The following is a 13,202-nucleotide window of genomic DNA, read 5'->3' on the forward strand; positions in this document are numbered from 1 at the left end:
AAAAATGGTATAAAATTTTAGCTATTGTTACAATACATGTGTATTGTTATAATAAATGTGTATGTGGACAGTGGTTTCACATACAGTAGGTATATGTGTTCTAACAATGCCAATTGTTTGGGTGTAAATACAATTTTTAGATAGTGAAGACTTGAGCAAAGAGAGTGCATTTCTATTTCTTTTGAGATAATCTTAAAGAGCTTGAAAATTAGAAAAGAAAAAATTAAGTGAAAATTGGTACAGGAGTTGTTTCTAGAGTGTTTCATGTTCTGCTAGCTCTAAAAATTCTCCTTCACCTACTACCTGTTCCGTGTGTTTTCATGGGTCAGGAAGAGGTGACTTCATCAAGTCCTTCTCAAGGAATCTTGTATCTTACTTGTAGCCACTGGAATGCCTATCATGCTTTTACTACTTAGTAGAAACACATATTTGTCACATGAATAGTAATGATGGCAATTTTTTTTGACATCATCAATATCCCAGAAAGTCAAGTTTTTCACTTGAGAAATAATGCAAAATTAAATTGGGAATTGATAATACCCAGTGTGATACTGTTGAGACCTCTCTAATTAATGGTGAAAGAGAGGTGAAGAACTTTAAAATAAGGGAAAATGTTCTAGGTTATTTGATGTTAAGTAAAGTAAAAGCGTTAGTCACTCAGTTGTGTTTGACTCTTCGCAACCCCATGGACTGTAGCCCACCAGGCTCCTCTGTCCATGGGATTCTCCAGGCAAGAATACTGGAGTGAGTAGCCATTCCCTTCTCCAGGGCATCATCTCAACCCAGGGATTGAACCCTGGTCTCCCTCATTGCAGGCAGATTCTTTATCATCTGAGCCACCAGTGAAGTCCTATTTGATATCAGAAGAAGGCAAAACGTTTCTCCTTTTATGGTTGGAGAAAACAAATGAATGAAACAGGTGCACCAGTTATATTTTCATTAGTTATTGCTGACAGATTCAACTTCATATTGATTCTATTTACGAAACCTGATTTTCTCTTGTGTGACTCAGTTAAAAGCTCTGCCAGCGGACAGTGGGTCAAGCAATGCAGTGGGAGACAAGTTAGTGTGTGGAGTGCTTGTCAACTGCAGAAGACCTAAATTTTCAAACGACTCTTGAAATGTCAAGATCTATAGAAACTGCAGCCAGAGAGGCACCACTAAAGTTTACTGTAAAATCCTAAGGTAGGAAGAGGCTCACTGAGAAAAGGCCTCAACAAAGTGGAGGAAACTGAACGCTTAGCAAGCAAAACCGCACATCTGGATAGTATCACTAATGTGGGATTTCAGAGGCCAAGCATGTGAAAGAACAAAATGGAGCCTTAGATGAAGAGACCAAGAGCAAGGGACGTCATGAAGCAAAGGTTCAGCTCTTTGTGTCTTGTTTCATTCTTGGTACACCAAGAGCAGCTTTCTGTTCTGGTTCTATCTACAGCTCTTTCTACTACATCCAGTTCTTATTTTTTTCTTGGGAAGAGAAAGCCTTTTCTCAAAAACAGCACTGAAGCAAGTCAACAATATAATCTCTAAGGATAGAAACATGAGGGGTAGTAAGGAGTTTGGTAATTAAACATGTTGATCAGCCAAGAGTGGTGAGTTGATTCGCCAAAGTGTATTTGGAGGTAGAATGTGGTTAAGAAGACTTCTTTTCTGGAATTGGGTGAAATTAAAAACGACATCCACCAATATCAGACTAAAATTGGAATCATATACTGATTGAGATGCAAATGTTTCTGGTGCTGATTCTATGTTTGCAAAAATGGTTTTTCTTATTGAAAATGATGGCTGCTTAAATAATCATCCATGCTTCTGTTTGGATAGTTTGATTGTTAGAAAGCCATTAAAGATATCCCTGGCTATGTTCGATGCATAGCTTGGGTTCAGATTATATTTGGTATTCTCTTTTGACAATCTTTGTCAAAAGCATTTCTTCCACCTTAGTTTCCATGGTGGGTGTTTGAACTTAATTACTTAGTTAATTCATTAACAGGTTCATCGTACATTTACTGAGTGTACATTCTGTACCGGATATTATGCTGTGGCTAGAGTGGTGAATAAGGTAATAATGGTTTCTGTCATTATAGAGTTTTCAACTAAGTGGCTTTTAGTAGAACAGGACAATGTCCCCTTATCAGAACTTTTAGATAAATTTTTATACTCTGTATAAAATTAATGCACAGACCTAATGCAAAGTATAGGAAAAGATAAGAATGCACAGGATAGATGAAAAAATGGTATCTCTTATTCCCATCTATTACAGATAACAACTGTTAAAGTTGTTATAGATATACTGCTTTCAAATTATTTTTCAAAGATATGGAGATCTGTGTATCAATGCCCTTATACTTTTACCTATTTGTCATCTATTAATCTTTCTATTCCTCAATATGAATGTTCAGGTTTCTGAGCACACACAGACACATATACAACCATTTTATTAACTGAATAAAATTAAAAGACCACAAAGAGTATTCTTGACTTAGTACACATTTTATATAAATTTAAATTACAAGGGCTTCCCTTGTGGCATAGCTAGAAAAGAATCTGCCTGCAATGTGAGAGACCTGGGTTTGATCCCTGGGTTGGGAAGATCCCTGGAGAAGGGAAAGGCTACCCACTCCAGTATTCTGGCCTGGAGAATTCCATGGACTGTATAGTCCATGGACTCACAAAGAGTTGGACACGACTAAGCAACTTTCATTTTCAAATTATAATAATATATTCCTTTTTGAAAAAAGATTCACATTCAGCTTCTAAAAATGAGTAATCTAAATAAAAACCTCAATTGTCCATTGAAATCAAATCTTTCTCTCTCCATTCAACCTATTTTTTTTCTCTTTATCTTTCTTTGTTGAAATATAATTGACATACATTAGTTTCAGATGTACAACATAATGATTTAACGTTTGTATAAGGATATTCATACCTAGTAGTTCTCAACCTGTTTAAGCTCTAGACTCTACACAGAGCTTTCTAAGAATAACATATGCATGGGGTTCACCTCAGACATTCTAATCAACCTGGTCTAGAGAGGGGCCCTGGCAACAGTGTTTCTAGAAGTTCCCTACATGATTCCAAGGTGCAGCCAGAGCTTTAAAAAGTCCCACTACCCAGGCTGTACCCTAGATATCCCACACCAGGTAAATCATTATCTTTGGATGAAGCCCAGACACAGTTTGGTTTTTTTTAAAGGTGCTCAGGTGATTCCTATGCTCCCAGGTGATTCCTATGTTACTCAAAATTGAAAACCAATGGTTGAGAACCACCAAGTTGCTTGACTTAAGGCTTAAGCATGTCAACTGTTCTTTTTCAAAAAAATATTCTTCCTGAACCAAAATCAGTTCTAGATAATCACTGTAATTCACCAGTAAAGAATTGTAAGCTTTATCCACTCTGATAGTACCTTATTCAAGGAATTTCTCCTCAATTTTTCTACAAATGAAAAAGAAGCAGAAGAAAGATATGGAAATCACATGAGAAATATTTCAAAATACTTTTAGCACAGTAATCCATACCATATCAGACTCCAATTCATAGTGAAGAATAAAACTGAAAGCAGAGTTCACTTTGGTTGAGGCTATAATGTTAAGGGGAGCACAACTTAGAAGGTAATCATAGCATCTTCCAGTGAATTATAGGGCAACAAATAATAATTACAATAATTTTCCCGTGACTCTCTAACAGTTCAAGATGCCAATGTAAACCATATTCTTATATCAGTTTCAAAGAATGCTAGAAAATACATTAAAAATAATGAATTCAAGAGAATTTCTGCTCAGAGACCAAAATATATAGTTAAATTGTACATATTTTATGTGTAAAATATATATCTTACATTTACTTAAATTTTTTCAAATATTCTAATGATCACATGAAAAAGACATCCTCCCCACATTTTTTTTCATTACTTACCTTAAGGAAAGAACGCCTCACAGAGCACCAGGAATCAAAGTCTGCACTTTCCACAATTACAAATGGCAACTAATGGGAGAAATCTGGGATACTAAACTTCTTTAGGCTTCCACGCACATCTGTTTGAAATACTTAAAACAGACACAAAATTTGGATTAACATCACTGTTGCATTGCTCCGCCACTTAAAAATTTTATCACTTTTAGTACCCATATTAATTTAAACAAGCACATCAAAATTCATATTTACCACGTAGAAAAATATATATCTATCTTTCAGTTCAATATATATACTGAACTGTATATATATATAATATTCAATTCAATATATATCTAACTTTCAGTTCAATGTATATTTGAATTACAGCTCCATTACGGGCTTCACGGGTGGCTCAGTGGTAAAAGAATCCACCTGCAATGCAAGCAGGCGACACAGAGGAGACCAGGATTAGATCCTTGGGTGATGACTTATCTCCTGGAGAAGGAAACAGCAACCCACTCCCAATATTGTTGCCTGGAGAATTCCATGGACTGAGGAACCTGACGGGCTATATATAGTCTATGGAATCATAAAAAACTCAGACAGCACTTAGGGACTAAAGAACAACAACAAATAAGTTCATTGCTCAAGAAGTTCCATTCAGCGGAAGAAAAATATGGAAGAATTAAATCTATGACTCTTGCCTTTCACCGTACGACTCTTAACGCTTCACCAGAAGAGACAGCGGTTCCCAGCGAGTCACTTCACCCCTGCACGGGGCCTCCCGGAAGGTGAAAGCGAAGTGGAGGCAGCCAATCAGCGGCCTAGGAGGGAGAGCTCCAGCTCCGCCCGCACCACTCGGGCAGGCGCAGAACGTGGGGTGAGCAGGCTGCAAGCGCTGCGTGGCGGGAGAGCCGTCATATCCGCACAGCCACCCAGACCAGAGGCCTGGTCCGGCCTGTAAGGGCGGAGGGCCCTGAAGCTCAGCCTTGTGTCAGCCTCCCGAGGCTGTCCTCCTGCACTGGTGCTCTCCGGCCACCCATCCATTCAACCTATTTCTGACCCACGTGACCCAAGGGCCCACAGCGAGGAAGGTGAGCATGATTTTTCTTAACTAAACTTCACTCCTCAGTCTGCTCTTGGATTGCCCACTATTTGAACAACGGAGGGGAAATTAGAGGAAAAGAAACAAAGTCTTCAGTTCAGTTCAGTTGCTCAACTGTGTCCGACTCTTTGCGACCCCATGGCCTGCAGCACGCCAGGCTTTCCTGTCCATCACCAACTCCCGGAGCTTGCTCAAACTCATGTCCGTTGAGTCGGTGATGCCATTCAACCCTCTCGTCCTCTGTCGTCCCCTTCTTCTCCTGCCTTCAATCTTTCTGACCATCAGGGTCTTTTCAAATGAGTCTGTTCTTCGCACCAGGTGGCCAAAGTATTGGAGTTTCAGCTTCAACATCAGTCCTTCCAATGAATATTCAGGATTGATCTCCTTTAGGATGGACCTGTTGAATCTCCTTGCAGTCCAAGGGACTCTCAAGAGTCTTCTCCAACACCACAGTTCAAAAGCATCAATGCTTCGGCGTTCAGCTTTCTTTATAATCCAACTCTCACATCTATACATGACTACTGGAAAAACCACAGCCTTGACTATACGGACTTTTGTTCGTAAAGTAATGTCTCCGCTCTTTTGTCTGGTGGCTCTATGGTGCGGTTAATGGCTACCTCCTCCAAGAGGGCTTATGCCATGCCCAGGTCTGCTGCACCCAGAGCCCCTGCGGCAGGCCACTACAGACCCGTCCCTTCCCAGGAGACACTCAAACACAGTTTGGCTCTGTCTCTGTGGGGTCTCTGGGTCATGGTGTGCACAAGGTTTATTGGAGCCCTCTGAGCATCTCTGGCAGCTAAGGGGTTTGATTCTAAATGTGATTTTGCCCCTCCTACCGTCTTGCTGGGGGTTCTCCTTTGCCCTTGGGCATGGGGTATCTTTTTTTGGTGGGATCCAACATTCTCCAGTTGACGGTCGTTCAGCTGCGAGTTACAGTTTTTGAGTTCTCGCAGGAGAAGGTGAGTGCATGTCCTTCTGCTCCACCATATTTCTGGGATGGCTTAAGACTAAGACAGTGTCTTAATACTGTTTTTGTTTTTGTTATTTGTTATAGTCAGTTTACGTGTATATGCACACACACAGACTTGTGCTCCATCTAGACTGTTTCCTCAAACAGATGTTTCTCTAACTTCTTGACATGTCCTTTCTCACTGCACCAAAAGCTCTCACTGTCTCTTGGATGGGTCACATCCTTCATTCCACTTAGCCCTCTGGAATCTTGAACATGCTTGCCTAGCTATGAAGTTGAAGTACCAGCTGCTTCTTACAACTGTCCTTTGATCCTTACCTTACTAACTCAGATGGCTCCAGCCCATTGCCTGCTGTCAGACTGAGAAGCAGTTTGCAGTCTCCCCAGATTCCAAGAGTCTCTGTCAGGACTCTCACTTAATTTCAGTTTATTTCAGGGTTGGGGCACATGAGTGATGCCAGTGTCTCTATTTTGTGGCTGTTACATTCCTCTATGAATGTTTCTTTTTGCAGCATTTGAGAGCGCGTTTGAAGGGAAGGGAAAGTGCCACTACACTCTCTGTGAATTTGCCTAATCCTCTCTCTTAAAGGGGCTTTTTAATCTACTTTTGCACTTTAGACTTAAGTAGGTTAGAGGTGGTGGTGGGGGTTGATAGTGAGTTGCTGGAACCTGTTTTTCTCTTTTCACCCAACCTCCATAGATGGGTCTAGCATCTTTCTTTAGAATATGCAGTTATTTATAACCCATTGTTGTCAGTTTTGGAGCTCCAGCCAAAATTCTAAGACAACAGGAAGAGTCCTATTCAAATTCCTATTTTATATACGTGTATACAACACTCACACTCATACACACACTCACACACAACACAATCGATTTCACATGGCTTGTCCAGTGCTTTCTTACTTGTCTAAACTTATATCATGTGCATTTCATCTTGTCATTACATTTCTTTGGAAGTGTTTCATATTGTTTCATCTAATAAAAGTGTCATAATTTATTTCCCTTTTTAATTGTTCAAAATATGTTTTTTTTTTCAATTTGATTATAGCAGTAATACTCATTAAAGATATTTATAAAATACAGAAAAGTACCAAGAAGACAACAATGTCATTTGTAATTGCTTGAAAAAGAACTGCCTATATTTTCATATGTTCCCTTCTAGGTTTTCTCCCTCTGAATAGATATAGATAGTTATATGGATACATAGAAGTAGCTGTATCTGTGTGTGTGTGTGTGTGTGTGCATATTATCTATATGCATTTTTAATCTCAACACATATTATCATGCATCTACATTTAAAAATGAATGAGGTTTCTCCTGTATACAGTTTTATATCCTGTTTTCACTTTCAATTATATTTTACTCTTTCTTCATATTTGAGGTATTTTAAAACCCTAACTTTTTATTACCATAAAATCACATGCATCACTTATAGAGAATTTAGAAAACATAGATTAACCAAAAAGAAAGTAGTCATAATAATGTTAACTTTTGTTATTTAACCATTCTGAATCTATCAGACGGCTTTTAGATAGAAAAAGGAGCTCATGGTAACGGGACCAGTCGGAGCTCACTAGCTCTTCTGTGGAGTTTCCCCTCGGGTCCCCACCCTCTGCAGGTATTTGTGGGCATTCCTCACCATTCAATGCTGGTCATTCTGCCACTGTGCTCATCTGCGGGGAGCTACTGTATGTAGATGAGAGGATCCGGAGGCTGTGGCCAGAGACGCTGGTGGGTGGGTGTGCCGTCAGCTAGCATGCTGTAGTCTCTGGAACCATGACTTTTGCCCACCTGGGAGCTCAGTCCAGTTTGTTTTAGTGAGCTCCCTTGCTCCCTCGGATTCTCTCCAGGGACCTCATAGCTCTGCCCTAAAATCTGTCCTTGTACTATCCTTCTTCCATCTCCCATGGTCTGAGAGTTTTGTCTGCATATATACGGAATTGAATTGTAGATACAATTCAAAAACATGTTCCTCCCGGGACTGCTTCAGCCCCCGCTATAATTCATTAGAGTTGTTAGGAGGGAAGTTGACACTGGCCGTATGTGGTTACACATACACCCATACACTTTTATAATTATGAGATAATTTTGATAAAATGCATGAAATTTTATACCATGTGCTTTTCTGGGTGTGTTTATCATGAAATCTTTAATGTATTTAAATATTTTTTATCTATATATGTCTGTGTACATGGTGGTTTCAAAGATGGGTCTGTGGATACTTTGACACTCCTACTCAAGAGGTGCAGCTTAATTACCCTAAACCTTCATTGCTGGTGATTTCAGTGACTTTCTCCTTGTGGTAGGACATCACTTATAGTGTTGTAATAGATAACTAACACAGGATAGGTATATGATAGATATAAAGACTGTGTAAAATACAAACCTGTGATCTAGCACTCAGCTTGCAACGTGCTTTGCTACTCAGTATATCCTGAATATTTTATATGTCTTTAAGTTTTATCCAATAGTTTAAAAATGATCGCTAGCACTCTGTGGTATAAATATAGTTCCCTTATCTCCAATATCAAAGTTTGGTTTTTAATTAGTTTCTAGTCATTCATAATTAATAATTCTCTGACAGACTATATAACTGTAGAATCAGGATTTTTAATTGCAAGCAACGGAAACTTTTTCTTGCTGATTTAAACAGGGAAAAGAAATTATTAAAAAGGTATTAGATCTAAAATTAATTCAAAATAAAAGGTAAAAAAAACATGGAAAACAAAACAAAAGATATTAGAAAATGGAAAAACAGCATACTATGTGGAGTCTGAACAGTTGCAGAATGCGTCCAACGAAAATTGTAGAAAGTCTCCACTGAGGATAGTGAAGTGACATCAAGATCTTCCATGCTGATCAACACTCAGCTGCTCCTGCTGACACCACTGCCGTACTTGCCCTGGGCATTCTCCGTGTTTCAGCTGCCACAATTGCCTGGGAGGATTCTGGTGATCTTTGCTTCTTTCTGATACTGACTCCTGAGTCTGGGGTTGATGAACGTGACTGATGAGAAGGGAAACATGAGAATTTGGCAGTTTTAGTTTCTATACTGAGAGTTAGGTTGAGTCTCTCACTGAGAAGGGGGTTTAGTTACTGAGAAGTGAAGAAGCGTGCCAAACATGCCTTGAAGTCTGTGTTGGCATCTATACCGTTGACTTGAACTCTTCCTCCAGTAGTTAAAAAAAATTTTTTCTCCAACTAACTAGCCTTCAGGTATCCAAAATGCATTCTCCTCCTCTTCCTAAGGGGACACTACAAAGTCTCATTCCTTACTGTGTCCTGACAAATCCATTTTTCTTCTAGTTGATATATAATTCATTTTAATCTTGTGGGCCATATTGTAAAGTTGTTTAGCACCAATATACCCTCTCCAAAGGGGATTCCCAGGTTGTTCAGTGCTAAAGAATCTGCCTGCCAGCGCAGGAGATGAGGGTTTGATCCTTGGGTCAGGAAGATCTCCTGGAGAAGGAAATGGCAACCTACTCTAGTTTTATTGTCTGGGAAATCCCAAGGGCAGAGGAGCCTGGTGGGCTACAGTCCATAGGGTTGTAAAAGAGTCAAACATGACTTAGTGACTAAACAACAACAATAAGAAAAACTACCCTCTACAAAATACAGGGAGGGAAGGGTAGGAAAGAAGAGAGAACTTAATTAAATATACAAACACAGGAGAGGAAAAAACACAACACGTTGTTGCAGTCCTCTTTGTAACTGGTCATGAGACTGAAAGTTGACAATTAAGACTTTTCTCTTTCGCTGTTCATTTCACATATCTTTTAAAAAATGTAGCCAATATCTCAGATGTTCAAGATTCCTTACCTGGTCCGGTGTCCCAAATCTTCATTTCTGAGAAAGCTAAGCCTTTGTTTGCTTTTCCTACATAGATGCCATGGTCTTCCAATTAATTTCTTCAATGAGCAAATCAGACCAGGAAACACTCCAGGGCATTCTTTGAGTTCCATCAATATTTCTTACTTTTCCTATTTGTGCAGCAGCAATTCTAATCCCGCTTGACAGTCAAGATCAATCTCAAAAGTCAACACCATAATTCCCTTTATTGCCTGTTTACTTAGTGTGTGAAGAGCTTGAATTGGTAGGGTGGTATGGTCAGTTTACCAATTAATGACTCCATTGTTGTATCTGCTGAAACATTCCAACCTTGGTTACTAGGACAACCAAACCAATAGCACCCAGAGTTTCATAGATGGAAAGCTAAATTTTGAGAGTACCTTTGTTTTGTGCATGGCCTTTTGAAATCTAGGATTTTTTCCCCCATTTTGATTAATTGACCATAGGCACCTCTCCATGATAGCTGAGGCAAAAATAAAAGTGTGTGCATGCTCAGCTGTACCTGACTCTTTTGTTACACCTATAGACTGTAGCCCTCCAGGCTCCTCTGTCAATGGGATTTCTTTTTCAGGCAAGAATACTGGAGTGGGTTGCCATTTCCCTCTCCAAGGGATCTTCCACACCCAGGGATTGAACCCCTGTCTCCTGCATTGGCAGGCAGATTCTTTACCACTGAGCCACCTGGTAAGAGGTAAAAATGCAAGTAGAAATTAGTAAAGTGGCTCCAAAGCTCATTTGTGCTTTCAGAACCTAATCAAATCTAGTTCTATACATCCATTTCCATTTGTTGATGGAGCACTTTGGAGGCATACCTGACTTTGTAGTGAAGTGAGGTCGCTCAGTCGTGTCCGACTCTTTGCGACCCTATGGACTATAGCCCTGTAGCCTACCAGGCTCCCCTGTCCATGGGATTTTCCAGGCAAGAATACGGAAATGGGTTGCCATTTTCTTCTCGAGGGGATCTTCCCAATCCAGGGATCGAACTTGGGTCTTCTCAGGTCTTCCACATTTCAGGCAGACTCTTTACCCTCTGAGCCACGAGGGAATAGGTGAATTAATACATAAATTCAAAGTGTGACATTTCTTGTCCCACGGTCATATGTTTAGTTGTAGACTGGTACCAGAGACAAGCCAGGATCTGTTATTCAAAATAAGCACAGACACTTGAAAAAAGGGTAGTTGCTTTACCCACGAATCTTAATGATTTCTGCTGTGATTCTATTTGGCTGGCTGCCAACCTAACCATTAGATTTCCTGGGTAAAAAGCAAACTAGTGAAGCTGCTTCCAGAAGTGTCTGGTCAGCTGAAGAGCCTTCTTTTTCTCTGGGATCTTACTTGAAACTGGCACCCTTTAATATGTCTTGTAAATGCTCAGATAGCATACTGAAAAGCAGTTATGTTTTCTCTCCTAAAACAAAAATGGCCCAAGTGTCATGACCTTTTGTAGTGGCTAAAAAATATTGTATCTTCCATTTTGTTTGGGAGAGCCCATGTTGCCTGGAAACATCTTTTCAAGAAGTTAATATTAACTTCTGTAGTTTTGTTTTTAAGCTTCTCTATTTTATCTTTTGTCTTTATCTTTTTGCTTTTATTTTATTTTGTTTTTATCTCCTATTTTCTGACAAATGTATATTTTACTCAGATATATTTTACCTAGGTGTCTTACTATTTCCGATGAACTAGAATAATGTCTGTAAGATAATGAGACAATCCACTTCTCTAAAGGGAGTCCAGCTTATCTCTCACCAAGACTCATAAGATATGGGATTCCCCATATATTAGAGTCTCAGGAAAATGACAAATGTCCACTGCAATAATGAGTGATCCCCGTAAGGTCCAAATTTGCAATCAAGGAAATTAACAACTCAAAGTACTTATTGAATTGAATGAGACTGAGCAATATAAGTCTGACAACCAGGCTCTTAAAAAGGAAGACCATTAATTAAGTGCATCTTTCGAATATAGAACTCCATGGACTCCTTTTAGTCAGTTTTACCATACCTTGATCCTATGGGCAAAACATCCTTCAGAATTTTTAGTTTATGTTGTCTTGATGTGGAAAATGTGAATTTTTCATGGATAGATTCAAATTTTCTGAACAACACTAGGCTCCTGTGGTTATTTGTCCTGGGGACAAAATGGATAAATGGGATTAAACCAGGTTGAACAAGAGGCACCCACTATACTGAATCTATCATGCTTTTCTCCCCTTGTTAATAACAGAAAAGGGGATAGTTCCAATGTGCAGAGGTGGGGAAATGCTGCCAGAATTGTTAGTTTGTCTAGCCTTTGTTAAAAATCACCTGCTTTTTCCTGTTCATTCACCAAATCCTCCATCTTTTTCTCATTTTCCCAACCTAGTCATTTGGAATTTATCTCTCTTTATACATATTTCCCTGAAGACATTCCAAGGATAATTACATAAGCAGAGCTTTTAATTACTAAGAGTTAACACTTAGGGAATGCCATATTTAAAACATTTTTAATTCCAATTAAGTGACAATTTTACTACAGGTCACAAGCATTTCAATTTATTAGTAATATCATATGGGTGAGTATTAGTTCATATTATGTTTATAAGATGCATACTGCACATGTCTATGATTATTTTTGTAAATGAAATTTCTGGGTCAGAGGGAGTACATGTTCGTAAGTCTGTCTCGGCACAGACTTGCCCCCAAGACAAAGATAAATTAATTTGTAAGTCTATCAATAAGTGTACAAAGAACTTACTTCTTTATACCTTTGGTAACCTTAGATATTACAAGTAAACACAGTTTTTGACATTTTGTTAGATAAAAAATACTGTGTCCATTTAAAAATGCACAAATCACATATTTTTATAGATTTCTTATAATAATTTTTGCCATTTTTTAAATTGAAGTTTTTGTTTTATTGATTTCTAAGAACTTTTTATTTATTAAGAATATTAAGGATGTAATTACCATTTATATCTAAAATATTTTCTCTAGTTTTTAATGTGGCTTAAGGTAGAAGAAATACAAGTTTTAAGTATTGTTGTTGTTCTGCAGTCTCTTAATTTGTGTCTGACTCTTTTGCGACCCCATGGACTGTAGCCCACCAAGCTCTTCTGTCCATGGAATGTCCCAGACAAGAATACTGGAGTGGGTTGCCATTTCCTTCTCCAGGGATTCTTCCCATCCCAGGGATAAAAGCCTCATCTTCTGCATTGGCAGGTGAATTCTTTACCACTGAGCCACCAGGGAAGCTCAGTTTTAATTATATATGTGATAAATTTTGTCCAACTCAAGGCTTGTTCCTGGACTTTCTCTCTACTTTTCACTTCAGTCAAGCTCAATCTTACTTCAGTTTGATGTATGTCATTTGCTTCTCTAATTTAATAGAGGGCATGCTTTCAGGAAA

At 38.9% G+C, this 13,202-nt stretch overlaps 1 long non-coding RNA gene across 1 annotated transcript; it reads right to left on the bottom strand.

Moving 5' to 3' along the window:
- Positions 1-8,556: 8,556 nt before the first annotated feature.
- On the bottom strand, positions 8,557-10,111 carry LOC145527041 (uncharacterized). The gene is made up of 2 exons (XR_014069424.1): positions 9,789-10,111; positions 8,557-8,972 (listed from the first exon to the last, which is right to left on the bottom strand). It is a non-coding gene; the product is annotated as an uncharacterized LOC145527041 (long non-coding RNA).
- Between the last annotated feature and the right edge of the window lie 3,091 nt (positions 10,112-13,202).

The sequence above is a fragment of the Giraffa tippelskirchi genome, chromosome 11 (assembly GCF_054371585.1).
Source record: "Giraffa tippelskirchi isolate mGirTip1 chromosome 11, T2T-mGirTip1v1.2.pri, whole genome shotgun sequence".
Taxonomy (NCBI): Eukaryota; Metazoa; Chordata; class Mammalia; order Artiodactyla; family Giraffidae; genus Giraffa; species Giraffa tippelskirchi.